Below are 17454 nucleotides of genomic sequence, written 5' to 3'. Positions count from 1 at the left end.
TTGTGTAATGTACCAGTAGGAGGAAAGCCTTTGCATAATGAATATATAGCATGAGAGTCTTTGAGGAGAACTTCCAAGAATGCATTTTATCCAACCAAGTTCAATTAAAAAAAAGATAAATAAACAATAGATATAGCAAAATCTTTTTTCTCTACATTTTTTATTCATATGAGTGACTGTGGAGCTTCCCCCACCCCAAAGTACAAAAACCTGACTAGTTGAATAGTGGAGGTGAACACTGAACTAGTTTGATTCCTGTCTCAGACACTACCTGTCTCTCCTCATCTGTAAAATGGGAATAATAATATCTACCTCACAAGAGGGTGGTGTAGATCATTGTGATCAAATGCAATAATAAACATAAAGTGCTTTGTCTTAAAGCACTATAAAATATCACTATTATTATTGTTGTTGTTATACTCATGCCTATATAGATTGTTTTGATAAAAGTTTTATGAAAATGAGAAGGAAATATATATATGCCACTACTTAGCCCTGTCTTCTTGGTTGCCATTTTTCTTTTTAGTGAAAGTGTCGTCGATTGTTTTCATTCTTTCTACAACCTCCTCCTTCTAAAATTATCTGAACAAGTGAACTTTAAATGCTGTTCAAATTGGGTAATCTCCTGCCTGAACTTCTTTCTGCATATATTTGGTTCTACTATTAGATTCTTCTAATTTCACATTCTTAGGTACAATTTTCTCCCATAGTATGTAGGATTTTAGGTGGTAGAAGTCAAGCATAATGATTTAATCATTATTGTTGATAAAAATTTCCAGTTGTATCTGAATAGGTCACTATAAAAACAGTCAGATTAATTCTATTCTAGTTCAATTTGTTGTCTTTTCATTTTAATTTCTAAATGCTACAGAATGATCTGTCTGGGTTGGCTAGATCTTATGCCATGGATTCTACAGGCTCATTTTTTACTTAACTGTTTTTATTTGTTTTGTTGCTAGTTCTGGTGTAATAATGTGTTTATCCATTGTTTTCTCTTATTTTTTGCAAATGAAAATGAGCTTATATTCCAAACCAGTGTTGCCTTTGGATGAAATTTCTCACACTTTGAAAAGAGATTGGATTTTTTATAAGAAGCATTTTGGAGATATCTGTCACCTTCTTAATTATAGTGATGTTTGAATACATTTTCGATGAATATCAAGTTTATTGTCAATATTTATTTTGGAGGGAATAAATAATTTAATCAGGTAAAGTCTGAGAGTAACAGAAGGAAATACCTTCTTAATCCTTTCTTTCAATTTTTTCTATTTGTCACTGTTATATACAGTGACTGTAATTTTAATGAAATGGTTGACACATACATGTGCATATACATAAACATATACATATCTCACTTATTTCCTATCTAAAGTGAGTATGCTCTGCCCCTCTCTAGCAAAGTCAGGATCCTAGGATACTTGGAGGTTGGAGGGTATGTTCTCCACAGCATTGGCTGGAGCCCCAGCTTTTTATGTTTAACCCTTTGTTATAGACCAGTGATTGGTGCCCCAGTTCCATTTAGCACATTAACATCAGTTTTTAGAAAGGGTTATCTTTTGAAGAGAAAGCATTTTAGAGGTATAAATATTTACTGAAATAACTTGAAAGCAAACATTCCCCTATGCCACCTCTGACTGAAAAATTAGGAGAGAAATGCTCCTATGTAGCATTGTTTCTAACAAGGTCATGTCCAGATGTGGCAAAAAAAAAAACAACAAAAACTACCCAATGAGTTCTCCTCTCTGATAGCCTAGGTCCAGAAATTCTCTCCTAAAGGTTACTCTTTGCTCCTTGGAACATCAGTGCTGTGCTAGCTGCAATCCCAGACCCTTCTGGTTAAAGACCTTTTAAACTTACAAGATAGGGGGCTTTGCTTCCTTCATTTAAGAGCCTCATATTTCTAATGTTCCATAAGGATGGATTTTGCTCTATCAGTGTTACTTCTTTTTAGTAATAAAAATTAGTTCATAATGTTTTTTATTCTTTTTACCTTTCAGTCTATCCTGTGACTATGATGATATAATTGGCTATAATATGGTATTTAGAAGTGCCTACCTTTTCCCTTTCTAATTTTCATCAAGGATTTCCTCCACATATAATAATAGCCTTATATATGTGCATATATGTACACTTACACATTTTGGGGGGGAATGAGTCTCCAGCAGTCTCTAATAGTATGATCAGCCCAGACCTTGTTTCGTCTTCAGAGGAAGATAGACAAAGCTGGATTTATAAACCTTACTCATCTTAAATGAGTAAATACTAAGTTCAAAAGAAAATATTGAAATTGGAACTGAGGCAAATATGCAATGACTCATTGGCTACCAGGCAAGGAGAGAATTCTGGCAAGTCCTAACTTTAACCACTGGGCACAACAAGCCTAATACAAAGTAACATGTGTTTCTCACATTGCTCAATTCATTGAATTTAAACATTGGATAAAAGATCTACCAGGGGCTATGGCACTTCTGTTAAGGGCAACACGGAAAACAATTTTAACTGATATACTTGAAGAAACTATAAACACTTTGCTAGAATTGTGATATCAATTCTGAAGTGGACAGAAGGGAGTTCAGTATCTGAACCTATGAGCCCTGATCATGGAATTCACTTAGAAGAAGAGAGAATGCCAACTTTACTGTCAGGACACAAGGCTGGCTTTGGGCAAAATTGGGTTTTGTACAGCTCTACCACTGACCTAAGCATCACTATTAGTACCATGGCCAGCACTGTGGCAAAATTGAGTGCATTAGCCTTTGGAGTTGGAGTGATAGTGTGCCATCCTTTGAAGACAAGGCATGGGTGCAGAAGGTGAATTCCTTCCAGGGTCAGACTCAGTCTCCTTGCAGTTGTTCTTCTCTTCATAGATGCTGATACCACAACTTGGTAGCTTTCTCAGTTTTCTTCCCTCATTAGAATGTAAGCATTTTGAGGGCATGGAATGTTTTTCTTTTTTCTTTCTTTCTTTTTTTTTTTGTGCTTATATTGGTTTCCCCAGAGACTAGCATGATGAATGGCACACAGTAAGCAATTAATAAATGTTTTCTGCCTGTCTGCCTGCCTGTTACTAAGGCTAACCCTATTTAATTAGATGACACCATTTTTATGCCTTTTGTCAGTTTTTACTATTCACAGGTAGGTAGTAGTGCCTTGATGAGACTCTGTGTAGGAAGAGCACTGCTATATGATCTGGATTTTCTAAAGAGAAACTAGCTTGCCTGGTATATCTCTTCCTTAAGGTTGTGACTAGCAGGGAAGCATTTAGGGAAAAAGTTTGTCTGCATGGCCCTCCCTCTGGTCTCTTGTGGCAGTATTTGGTGCTGTCCCAATGTAGCTGGGAGCCAGTGCTCTGTAATATCTAAATCTATGATTTTTAAAAATAAGGCATTTTAGACAGTTTCAGCAACTGATACTGATTATGAGATTGGCCCCCATAATCATAAGGGTGTGTTTGAGATCCTAGATCCTAAATATAACTAAATATACACTGAAAATTCCTTTCATTTTTATCTCTTCAGTGGAATTGGGGGTGAGACAGGGCTGATGGGGGGTTCATAGGCTCACAGACAAAAATCATGAATTGAATTTACAATTAAGGTTGCATCTCAGCCTTTTCACATTCTAGTGGCAAACTGGTCCAGTGCCATAAATTATAATAGCCATGGTCTTGACCACCACAGTATTATCACCTATATTTAAAGGACAATGAGAGAAGACATATTTTCAGTCACTGTGAAATAGTTTTTGAAATGTAACTTCACACCTTTGTAATAGTTAAGACTAGGTAGCTTTTATAACAGGAAATTGGGTGGATGTCTCTTGGAATACACAGTTCCTGTGATAGAAGAGAAAAATCCTCTGATGGGGAACTATCAATAATTTAGGCAGCAGCCATTTAAGGGATTCCACATTGAAAGTGGAATGCAGCCTTGGGAATGCTGGGACTATGATGGCAAAGATTTTTGCAAACTTAATGAGTTATGTTACCCAGGAGCCATCCTGGGAGAGGAGGAAAGATAGAATCCTCTCAGGATGGTCTAAATAACGATTCAAAGGATTGCTGAGGAGTAGAAATTATCCTGGAATATTTGATGACCATGGTCAATATGACTATGTATTAAATGACCACCTGAGGAACAGAAATGAGGCATGGGATTAAGGTTGGGCAAGTGAGTCCCAAGCCTAGAAGGTAGTGGTTAGTCAGAGACTGTGGTTCCTTGCAGGTGGCAATTCCAATCTTGCCTCTGCCTATGCTTAATGTGTGGCACCCTTGAACATTTAGCCAGCAATGCCACAGGGTATTGGCTAGAGACTAGTGTAGGGATTCTTAACTGAGGGTGTGTGAACTTTAAAAATATTTTTTGATGTTTGAAAATTCCATGGTCTTCTTCAGAGTTCCTAAGCTATCTATTATAATACATAAAAAGTTTAAGAATGTTTGAACTAGATAAAACAAACTTTAGAGAGACAAGAAAGCCTTAAGATTGGTCAGGGACATATGTACAAAAATATTTAGAGCAGTTGTTCCATGGTAGCAAAGAACTGGAAATGACCCATTAATTGGAAAATAGTCGAAACGGTTCATGGTATATGAATGTAATGGCATTCTATTGTGTTATAAGAAATGATGAGACTGTTTCAGGGAAACCTTTGAAGGCTTATATGGACTGATACAGAGAGTGAAATGAACAGAATCAAAAGAATAATTTAAATAATCACAGTATAAAGACAAATAATCTTGAAACACTTAAAACTCTGGTCAGCAATGCCCAACCATGATTCCAGAAGTCTCAAGATAAAATATACTGTCTTCCTCCTCATAGAGAGGAGACAGATTCAGAGTACAGATGGAAACATTTTTTGGACATAACTAGTAGATGAAGTTGTTTTGTATGATTATTTAGATTTGTTGGAAAGGGTTTTTTCCTTTTTAATAGGGTGAGAATGGTGATAGGAAGAAAAGAAAAGAGGTAAAAGAAAGAAAATATTTTTGTTAATAGAAAAAGAAATAAAAAAATAAAGACTGATTAGAAAGAGACCTTCTACAGACCAATCTCTCAAGGTACTGCTATACTGGACTTGCTGTAACTGGCATTTACATTGGAGGAGCTGGGACTCATCACCCAAACTGGTGGTATATGCAGCAAGTAACCAAGGGGAAGTTTGGTAGTGACAGAGAAAAAGAATCCAGAAGTTTAGCAAAGGATTATCCCCTGATTAAACTTGGGGGAATCTATACTTAGAGAAAGAGTTCTGGAATGAAAATAAAACAACTAAGGGATATAGTGGTGCTTGAACTTGGAATTAGAAAAACCTGAGTTCAATTCCTGCTTCAGATACTTTCTCTGTGATCTTGTGCAATTCATGTATCTTTTCTCAGCCTCAGTTTCCTCATTTGTAAGATGGGGAATAATAAAAGTGCCAACCTCACAGGATTCTTGTGAGGACCAAATGAGATAATATTTCAAGTGCTTTTCAAACTTGAAAGCGCTACATAAATGCTAATTACTATTATTATTAGACAAATTCTATTGATTCTAAGACCTCCCAAAATTGTATTGCATATAGCTTGCCATTGAATAAGACTATCTTGGAACAAATGGTTATAGAAGAAGAGAGAGATCTTTGGGAGAAAATCTGGCATGACAAAAATCAAACCAAACCATACAAAACCAGAAAAACCTCCAAATCATACTACTGGATTGGCAGAGAGGAGGTCACAAAGTCCAGGCAGTTTGGAGGGTGATCAACGAGGCTTTCACAGGAGTAGTGTTTAGGCTATCATGGCATAAAGAGCATAATCTCTGCTTTTTTGGAAATTGCATTTGTGTGATTTTTCTGTATTGAGTTGGAGCCTCAGTTTCCCCAAAGTTTTCTTTGGTAAGATAGTCTTGTGATAGGCACTTAAACAACCACTACCAAAGCAGTCCAGATAGGCTAAAACACTTTTTATTAGGGTTCTCATTCCATGTGAGTTAGACTAGTATTTCCTTTAGGCTAGTTTTCTGTTCAAGATGACAGAGCTGTCTCTGTAACATGATTGGCCAAGACAACTAAGATGCAATCCCTAAATCTTTTGCTCAGGTTTCTTAGTGGCCTCTGGCCAGATTGCCTTGACAAAAAAGGGTCCATTCATGTGGAGATTTGTCTGATGCCCAGTCCCTGAATTCTGCCCTGCTGACCAGATGGGTTTCCATAAGGAGGCAAAAGGGTCCAAATCATCCCGAGCAAAGAATTATTATGTCCTCATTTAATATCATTTCTATATTAGGAATAAATGAACCCCCTTTTGTTAACTGTCGAATGATCTCAAAAGTCTTATTTTATTCCCACGCTGAACTTGAACAGAGGCAGGACCACCCCTAAGACCTAGATCCTTGTTCCTGGCAGTGAGAGGAAGTCCCAAGCAAGCAGGACATTCAATTTAAATCTATGCCTTAGGCAGAAAAGCAGTAAGAAAAGAAGATACAGGAGCTGGGTGTCCATACCTCCTGGTTGAATACCAAAAGTGTAACTGAAGCAAAAAGCTAGTTAGAGAGGCTGAAAGCAATTTTCAGCCCTTCAAGAGGCTTATCCATGAAAAGAGATTGGTTATATTTGGAAGCAGGATTTTAGTGTAGCAACAACAAACAAACAAAAAGAACAAGTGGTTGTGGAATCATTGGTAAATCCAGAGCACATGCTTCCCAAAGAATACCAAGACATGGAAAAAGAACATACATGTCCTTGCCAAGTGAGGCAATTTGACCAAGTACTTATAAAGAGGCCAAGTCAGAGCCACTTTCATCAGGGAGACACTGATAGCATTGTTTCATCAGTGCCTTAGCAAGCACTTGCCCAGCAATGGTCATTGTGGCTGGGTGAGAGCTTGAGGTCTCTACTCCCTACTCTCTAGTGTGTGGAGGTCTCAGGTTCACAGTGACCAGTCTGCTTGGGGAAAATTCACACCAGTCTGCTTGGAGATTAATTCCTGAGGATTTTAGTCTACAGAAAAGGTTCCAGTTCTCCTGGCTTTCTCTGCAAAGTGAAATATATAAATGGCAAATAGAGTTCTTAAAATGCTTCAAACCCCCAGTCAATTGATTGTTTGTCAAGGCAGGATGGTTAAAGTAGTTCAAACAAATATCTACAGGTTTCCCTTCACTTTCTCAAGCACTAATTAAGCAAAAACATTCTGAAAGCAATTGAAATGATCTCATCTTTATCTAACAAACTATGGTTTAAAAAAATAAAAAAACCTGCAAGTAAAATATTTAAATAGCATAGTGACCCTTAGTAATTAACCTTGACACCCTTTGCCACAGGTAATAAAACAAAAGGGAGAAAAGAGAGTGGAGCAGATTTATCATTGTTTGTTTCACCAAGAAACCAGGATTTAGTGCCTTTCTGCAAAGTTCTCTTAATATTTAGATCTGCAAGACCAGGAAAGAGAAAGCTCCAATGAGGAAGAAATATAACTAGGATTTTTAGGCCTCCTTAGAGGCAATCAGTCCAGCCTTTCTATGAAAAGCAGAAAGGGTCTGCTTCTCATGCTTCTGCTGCTCATAGATGAATGGCATTGTGCTGCCCTTCTGACAAGTTAGTGGGAACATATGACTGGATATACATGAGGAGGATGAAAAGTTTTTACTTAGATCAGCAGATTTAATTTTGAAAGGCTGACCTTTGCACTTTGGCTCAGTTGGGATGATACACCAAGTGAAAGTAAGTCCTAGGTCAGCTTCTGCTAAGGCAGAAGGATGCTGCTACATTGCCCAAGGAAAAACTTTCTTGGGGTAGGCCTATCTTGTGTCTTTCTTGGTGACTTAATAGGAAAAAATCTAGAGGTGTTAGGGAGTCATTCAAACAGCATTTATAGACACTGTGTCCTAAGCACCTATTGTGCTAGAGGATACAAAATTATGGCAAAAAATAGTCCCCTTCCCTAGGAGCTAATAGTCTACTGGGGAAACCAACCATGTAGAAATAAAACATATGCAGGAGAAATTGAGGATAATCTCAGAAGGACAACTAAGAAAAACTTTTTGTAGAAGCCTTTAGCTGTGGGACTTTAGCTGAGACTTGAAGGAAGCCAGGAAGAGAGATGAGGATACAGAGGCTGGTGGCACCTTTGACAGTAATAGGAAAGTTAAGAAGGATAGATTTGCGGAAACGATAGTGTTAAATTTTGGACATATTGAGTTTAGGATGTCTTAATCATCCAGTTCAAGATGTCCAAAAGGCAATTGGAGATACAATACTAGAGTTCAAGAGAGGTTAGAGTTAGGAAAATGAATCAGAGAGATCTTGTAGAGATGATAATTTGAATTGATGGGAGCTGATAAAATCACCAAGCATAGAATAGAGGAAAAAGGAAGAGGGCCTAGGACAGAAATTTGGGGAACAACTACAATTAGCAGTCATGGCCTGGTTGAAGATCAGTAAAGGTGTTGTTGTTTGTTTTGGTTTGTTTTGTTTTGTTTTGAGAGGAGTAGTCAGAGAGAAAGGAAGAGAACCAGAAGAAGCAGGGTCATAAAACCTAGGAAGAATAAAGTATCAAGGAGAAAAGGGTGAGAGAAAATGTTGAAGGCTGCAAATAGGTCAAGAAGTATGAGATTTAAGAAAAGCCTTTGGCAATTGAGAGCTAGATAATTGGTAACTTAAATTGGAAGTGAGACTATAGAGAATTGAGAAGGAACCAAGAGAAAAAGAAGTGGAAGTACCTATTATTGATGGCATTCTTGGGGATATTAGTGATAAAAGGAAGTAGAGATATAGGTGATAGCTAGTTTATTTTATCATTTATCTCTAAAGGTGATCATACAATTATTGACTTCTGAGTCTTATTCTCCCATGTAAAACAAGAGGCAAAGTGAATGGCATGTAAGCTTTTACATGACAAAAAACCATTTTTCATCTCTCACTTTATATAGATAACACTTAGTTTTGTATCTTATACACTGTAGGCACTTAGCAAAGGATTGTTGGATTAAATTGAAGACCATCTATTATGGTACTGATTGCAAAGCCAGGCAGGTCAAAAACAGAAAGAAAACTATAGACAAATCTCCCTAATGAACAGATGCAAAAATCTTAAAATAGGATACAAGCAAAAAGATTCCAGCAAGTGATCATGAGGGTTATTCATTATGATTAGGTGGGATTTATACCAGGAATGCAAGGATGGTTCTATATTAAGAAAACCATCCACATAACAAGCAAATGACCACATCAACAAACAAACCAACAAAAATCACATGATTATCTTAATAGATGCAAAAAAAGTCTTTGATAAAATATAGCACTCATTCCTATTGAAAACACTAGAAAGTATAGGAATAGAAGAACCTTTCCTAAAAATAATAAACAGTATATATATCTAAAACCATCAGCAAACATCATCTGCAATGGGGATAAACTAGAAGCATTCCCAGTAAGATCAGGAGTGAAACAAGGATGCCCATTATCACCTCTATTATTTAACACTGTACTAGAAACACTAGCTGTAGCAATTAGAGAAGAAAAAGAAATTGAAGGTATTAAAATAGGCAATGAGAACACCAAGCTATCACTCTTTGCAGATGATATGATAGTCTATTTAAAGAATCCTAGAGAATCAACTAAAAAACTAGTGAAAATAATCAACAACTTTAGCAAAGTTGCAGGATACAAAATAAACCCACATAAGTCATCAGCATTTCTATATATTTCCAATAGAGCTCAGCAGCAAGAATTAGAAAGAGAAATTCACTCTAAAATCACCCTAGACAATATAAAATACCTAGGAATCTATCTGCCAAGACAAACACAGGAACTATATGAACACAACTATAAAACACTTTCCATACAATTAAAACTAGATCTAAATAACTGAAAAAAAAAACATTAATTGCTCATGGGTAGGATGAAGTAACTAAATAAAAATAACTATCCTATGCAAAATTACTTATTTGTTTAGTGCCATACCTATCAAACTACCAAGAAACATTTTACTGAATTAGAAAAAAAATAACAAGGTTCATTTGGAAGAACAAAAGATCAAGGATATGAAGGGTAATAATGAAAAAAATGTGAAGGAAGGTGACCTAGCAGTACCAGATCTCAAACTTTGCTATAAAGCAGTGGTCATCAAAACAATATGGTACTGGCTAAGAGACAGAAAGAAGGATCAGTGGAATAGACTTGGGGTAAGTGACCTCAGCAAGACTGTCTATGATAAATCCAAAGATCCCAGCTTTGGGGACAAAAATCCATTATTTGACAAAAATTGCTAGGAAAATTGGAAGACAGTATGGGAGAGATTGGTTTTGGATTAACATCTCACACCCTACACTAAGGTAAACTTAGAATGGGTGAATGACTTGAACATAAAGAAGGAAACTATAAGTAAATTATGTGAACACAGAATAGTATACATGTCAGACCTTTGGGAAGGGGAAGATTTTAAAACCAAGCAAGATTTAGGAAGAGTCACAAAATATAAAATAAATAATTTTGATTACTTCAAATAAAAAAGTTTTTATACAAACAAAACCATTGTAACCAAAATTAGAAGGGAAGCAACAAATTGGGAAACAATCTTCATAACAAAAACCTCTGACAAGGGTCTAATTATTCAAATTTATAAAGAGCTAAATCAATTGTACAAAAAATCAAGCCATTCTTCAATTGATAAATGGACAAGGGACATGAATAGGAAATTTTCAGATAAAGGAATCAAAACTATTAATAAGCACATGAAAAAGTGTTCTAAATCCCTTATAATTAGAGAAACACAAATCAAAACAACTCTGAGGTACCACTTTGCAGATTGGTCAATTTTACAGCAAAGGAAAGTAATAAATGTTGCCAGATGTGGCAAAATTGGGACATTAATGCATTGCTGGTAGAGTTGTGAATTGATTCAAGCATTCTTGATGGCAATTTGGAAGTATGCCCAAAGGGCGCTAAAAGACTGTCTGCCTGTGGATCTAGCCATAGTTTGTACCCCAAAGAGATAATAAGGGAAAACGAATTGTATAAGAATATTCACAACTGTGCTCTTTGTTGTGGTAAAAAATTGGAAAATGAGGGGATGCCCTGTGATTGAGGAATAGCTGAACAAATTGTGGTATCTGTTGGTGATGGAATACTATTGTGCCTAAAAGAGTAATGAACTGGAGGAATTCCATGGGAACTGGAACAACCTCCAGGAATTGATGCAGAGTGAAAGGAGCAGAACCAAGAGAACATCATACATAGAGATTGATACACTGTGGTAAAATCCAATGTAATGAACTTCACCATTAGTGGCAATGCAATGATTCAGAACAAATTTGGAGGGATTTATGAGAAAAAAAAAACATTATCTACATTCAGAGGAAAAACTGTGGGAGTAGAAACACAGAAGAAAAAACTGCCTGATCACATGGGTCAAGGGGGATATGATTGAGGATGCAGACTTTAAATGATCATCCTAAGTACAAACATTAACAATATGGAAATAGATTTTGATCAAGGACACATGTAAAACCCAGTGGAATTGTGTGTTGGCTAGGGGAGGTGGTAGGGGGAGGGTTAGGGAAAGAATACGATTCTTGTAGCCATGGAAAAATATTCTAAATTGACTAATTAAATAAAATTTAAAAAAATTGAAGACCATCTTTATAATTCATTTACAAAACCTTATCTGTGAATGCTATGTTTCTATTTATAACTTATAATCTAGAACCACAGGTCTGAGCTGAGAAACCAATAGGTTTCATGCTCTCATTTGTGATTGCCTTTTGTTTTGTATTTAAATCCCCATGAAAAAGGAAGCTACTAATCAATTAATAACTACTATGTGCCAGATACTGTGCTAAATGCTGGAGATACAAAAGGAGTGAGAAAACTAGTCCTTGCAGAACTCATCCTTAATCAAGAAAAAAATCTTTTCAATCTCCAAAGAGGTCTGCTTTCTCCAGAAGTCTATATTAGTCACTTCAGACTATATAGCACCTTCCTGAATTGAAATCATAAGGACCCACTTGTGATACCTATATATTTTACCTGTGGGTGATAACCTGAGAAGGAGAAGGGAGACTGAAGGAAATAGGTGAATAATAAAGACTCAGAGACAAAAAGTTAAAACACATGGGGAGTGGCGCGATCTCCGTGAATATTTCCCATGTAATGGGAAGTATGAGGAATAAGAAAACACGTGGGGAGTAAGAACTCCTTAATGCCTCCTATGGACAAGAGTGCCAACAGATTAATAGGAAGCATGGGGGAAACAGCGTCACGAGAAAAGAGAGATCAGGAGGAAAAAGTTAGGACAGAACACTCCGAAGATCCAGGGAAGTAAGAGAGAGATTTTCACTTGTTCTCCAGTATGTATTGGAGGTTTTAGGAATGTTGATTGGGAGATGATCAATGAATACGTAACATGGCATAGGTTTTAATATTGGTTGAATTGACAATGACAAGATCAAAGAGGTGGAGATTAACCTGACATGCGCCTTACAAAGGAATGTGGTCTGACAAGCTAGATCCCTGTGGTCACTCAGAATTCTCTTGCCCTTTGGACTGTAACTTCTATACAATGAACATTAAGTGATCTGACCATGTCTCTGGCAAATGAATATATATGATACAATATCAATACATCAATCATACTTCCCAGATGCTAACATGCCTGGTATGCTACAGAAATCTTTCCAAGAAGAGAAAGATTGTGTTGGCTAGAGAGTTAAATCTACTTCCCTAGATATATATAGATGTTATAACTCACAACACTAGTTAAGGCCAGTGTACCTTTATTCTTCATCCTAAATTCTGTGCCTTATTGAAATTTCCTGCTTATACCCTGAGTCCTTATAGTTTAGGATGTCTATGCTTTGTGTAGGACATTTTTCATTGTTCTACAACTAATTCGGGGGTACATTGCATATAGTAGCTAGCACTCTGGGCTTGAATTTAGGTAGACCTGAGTACAAATCTGTAAGATACTAGCTATGTGACCCTGAGTAAATCATTTAACCTTTTTGCCTCAGTTGAGGGCGGTACCAAAAACATGATATCAAAGTCTCATCTAGGGTAACAGTGATATGTTGTATTTGGGAAACGTTGTATTGGTTGTTATTTCTCTTTAAACACTTTCAGTTCCTTTATCCTTTGTTTACTCCAGGTTGTTCACTCCTATTGAATGATTTCTTGAAACAATTCCTTTAGGAAACTACTGGCTCATTTTGCAAAAATGAAAAAGTCTTTGTGGTAGCTGGATACATTGTCATACTTCCTTAGTCAGGAGGCAGAAACGATGGATGTTTCAATAACTTCTGAAATTTAGTTTCCTCCCTCTCCTGTACCACCACACACTACAAAGAGATATTATGTGATTTTGTGTTTTCCTGTTTGTTTCTACCTAAAAAAGCAAGGGCATACCACCTGCCAAAAAAATAGCAAGACATTTCAAAAGTTCCCACCTGCCATTAAAGGAATCTAGTAGTATAATACATATAAGTAGATGAGATCTTTAAAAGTTAATTTATGATTCCTGATAAAATCTCTTGATGTAATAATGAAAGCTCTGGTGTTTTCTTCCACCTAGATGTGGCCTAGTGTACAGAGAGCTGGGTCTAGAGTCAAGAAAACCTAAGTTCAGATCAAGCCTCAGATACTTCCCAGCTGAGTAAACCCTGGGCATGTCACTAAAGCTGTCTGTCTCAGTTTCCTCAATTGTAAAATGGGGATATTAATAGCACTTCATAGAGTTGCTGTGAAGATCAAATGAGACATTTGTAAAATGCTCAGCACACTGTGGCTGGTACATAGTAGATACTTAATAAATGCTTGTACTCCCTTTTCACATTTAATAACTTAGTGATAGTTTTTCTCTGGATGTTTGTTGGATTATAACTCTAGGTTCAGATAAACATTTTGCATTTGCATCAAATAATCATTCATCTAAAATGCACATATTCGTTAAATAAAAAATCTGGGATAGTAGTAATCACTTAAATCTAATTCCAATAGGTGTGTTGAAAACACCGAGTCTGGTTAAATAGTCTGACTCATGGTCCAGGAATCAAAAAAACCCTATTAATTCAGTGTAGTTTTATGATATACTTTAATAAAAATTAATTCTAATTTTCTTCATTTAATTTCTATATTTAGAATATATTAGAATAGAATATATTAGAATAAATTAGAAATATAATTTCTATATTTAATACTGTTTTTCAAGTTTCTCATAAAGATGACTGATATGGTGTTTAACCCTTTGATATTTTCATTGTAATTTATTTTAAAACTCCCAAAATTTTTTAGAAAGAAAACAATTTTTTAAGTAATTCCCAATATCATATACAGTGTATTAAAAGTTCTAAAAATAATAATGATAAAAGTAGCTGGCATTTGTATAGCACTTCAACATATAATAATGGCAGCTACCCGAAAGGCTTCTTGTGAGGATCATAACAAACATAATATCATATGATCCTCACAAGAAGCCCTTCTGGTAGCAGCCATTATTCTCCTCATTTCACTAAGAATACTGAGGATCACCAAGGATAATAGGTTAAATGACTTGTCCTGGGTTAAACAGCTATTAAATTTTTGAGCAAAGATTTGAATTATTGAAGTTCTTGCCCAATGCTCTATCTATTGCATATATATATATATCATTTCCAAAAATAAGCAACTTTTATTTAAGAATAAGATATTAGCTTGATGGACTCTAAAGTGATGATGAATAGTGGTTTAGCAATTGGGTTTGATCTAGTTTGTAGAAATATAAAAATTATAGTTGTTCTGCAGGCAATTTCTTAGAAAGTTAATTCTTCAGGATTATTTTGACAAATGTATAAAAATCAATAGTTCCTCTTTAGCAGAGTTAGTGTTTTATGAGTAAAAGAAATGAGTTTGAGTCTTTCTGTAGTGGTGCCTGTATTGTTTATTAGATAAATCTTTTATTGGTGCCTTTTGTTGATTATAGTAATCATATGCCTAGAGAACTCTCCTCAACAAATCCATTCATTGCAACAAAGAGAAAAAGATCCATAAAACCAAATGATAAAGAAACCATGTCATATATCATATCAGTGTTATTTTCTGTGTAAAAAAATACAACTATAACACCTTGTGAAGTATATTCTTCTTGTTTGAGGGCCATCTTTTATCTTTACTATCATGATGCCTGGAAGTCCTGGACATTTTGCTTCAGTAAAGGCAGTAGAACAGGCCATTGGCAGCTACTCTAGTGAAAAGCTACAGAATTTTATATAGTCATAGGAACTGTAAAATTCCTGTACTAAAGTGAAATGCTTGGATGAACTGAGATTTGGGACCTTTGGTCAAGTGAAATAATCTATAGTATATTCCACAGGTTAGCAGACTTTTGGAAGTGTTGCTACCAAATGTCCTCTTTGTAACATACTTTAACTGTCAGTTATAAAAATAATAGCTTGCATTTATGTAGCCTGTAGACCTCTATGATGACAATAATCACTCATTTATAGGTCTATTTTATGTCTTACAAAAATTCTTTATTTTTACAATAGCTTTATGAGTTTAAGTAGTACAAATATTATGGCAAAATTATAGATGGAAAAACTGAGGCTCAGAGAGCCTCATTTGTTCATTTACTTATGCATACAAAGTATTTATTAAAGAGCAGGACCCCTCCCAATTCAGGTTTTCTGATTTTTGAACCAATATTTACATTTTATAACATTATCTCTCAAAAACTAGTTCTTTCCTTGCTCTATTTACCATAGTAGCTTTTCCAAATCTTTTCATCAAATCTCAAACCTCCTCTATAGTTCCTCTTCCCCCTCTCCTCTCAGATGAGAGTCTTCCCTTATATTGTGCTGAAAAAAATGAATTCATTCACCAAGAAGTCCCTATTCTCTCCAATAATTCATCTCATATCACTCAGATGCCTTCTGTGGCTGACTCTGCCTTTGCCCATTTTACACAAAGTGACCCTTCTCTTTGTCTTCTCCTTCGACATGCATAAGTGATCACCTCTCTACTCTTTGATTCCTTCCTGTCTCCTACCAGCTTCTCTATTATTTATAAACATGCCCATTTCTCCTTTATCCTCAAAATTTTTTCAATGGATCTATCCATCTTCACTAATTATCACTCTATATCTTCCTCCTTTTTTAGGTTAAATTTCTTGAAAAGGCCATCTCAATAAGCACTTCCATTTACTTTTTTCTCACTCCTGTCTTAGTTCTCCACAGTCTGGTTTCCAGTCTTATCATTACACTTGTATTGATTTACAATCTTTTAATTTTTACACACTGAAACTGCTCTCTCCAAAGTGACCAATGATCTTTTCTTTGAGAAATCTGAGATAGCCTTTTCTCAGTCCATACCTCTGTTCCCTCAGCAGGATTTGACACCTTTCTCTACATTTTCACGACTCCAATGAGAGATGCCACTAGTGGAGTTTATTTCCTAAATGTTCAATATTTGTATGAGTAGCAAGCAATACTTGTGTCAATTTATACTACCCTGTGGAACAAGACCCAAAGAGCAGGCTCTCTTCTTTGGAATACATAGGCAAGTCACTTTCTTTCTCTTGGTCTCAGTTTTCCCATATGTAAAATGAGAGGGTTAGATAAACTCTAAGGTCTCTAAACTCTAAACTCCAAGGTCAACTTCCAAACCTCTAAGATTTCCAACTCTAAACTCCTATGACCTACTGTCTGACATTTTTTCCCCAGCTTATCAATTATGTATGATATTCAATTCAACTCTGAGGTTGTTCCAAATGTTTTTCATCTTTCTCAGCCTTCAATCCACCTGCCCCACTACATTCCCTATTTCCTTTACTTTGGACTGACAACATTGTATCATATTTTATTGCAAGCATTTTCAATGTGAAGAGTTCAATATCACAAGCCTCTCACTTCCAGTAAGGTAATACAGTGACTCAGATGCTCATATTATTGAGATCTCAAAGTCCTCAAAATTCCTTTCTTCATTAACCTCTCTCTGAAAATGAAATGACTTTGCTAGGACAATTTGAAAAAGGCAGGTGGATGGCTGGGAGTTGTATTTGCAGATATCTATGTTCTCTTCCTGCCCTACATCTCCGACCCAATAAGGTTCTGGGAACCCAAAGTCACAGAAGCAATAAATAACAGAGGCAGGATTTGAAATCAGGTCTTTTCATTTCAAAGCCAGTGCACTTTCTACAATACAATATTGCTTCCTAAACCCCATCTAAAAAATAAAGGCCATATCAAAAAGCCTTTCTGGTTCCTCATAATGTATACTCCAAGTCTGGAAAATAATTTCTCATCTTCAGATAAAATTTAAGGATCATAGATCAATGTGTAGTTGAAAGAAACTGAGGTCCAGGGAGGTGAGACTGATTTGTCCTGTATTACATGGCAACTAATAACAAAGCCCAGTTTTGGGAGTATTCTTACTCTAGATCTAAGTAGTCTTGGTTGTATTTGTATCCATAGTACTTAGAACAGCGACTGATACACAGTGCTA

The sequence above is a fragment of the Monodelphis domestica genome, chromosome 6, assembly GCF_027887165.1.
Source record: "Monodelphis domestica isolate mMonDom1 chromosome 6, mMonDom1.pri, whole genome shotgun sequence".
Classification (NCBI taxonomy): Eukaryota; Metazoa; Chordata; class Mammalia; order Didelphimorphia; family Didelphidae; genus Monodelphis; species Monodelphis domestica.
Note: the sequence above shows the minus strand (reverse complement) of the source record.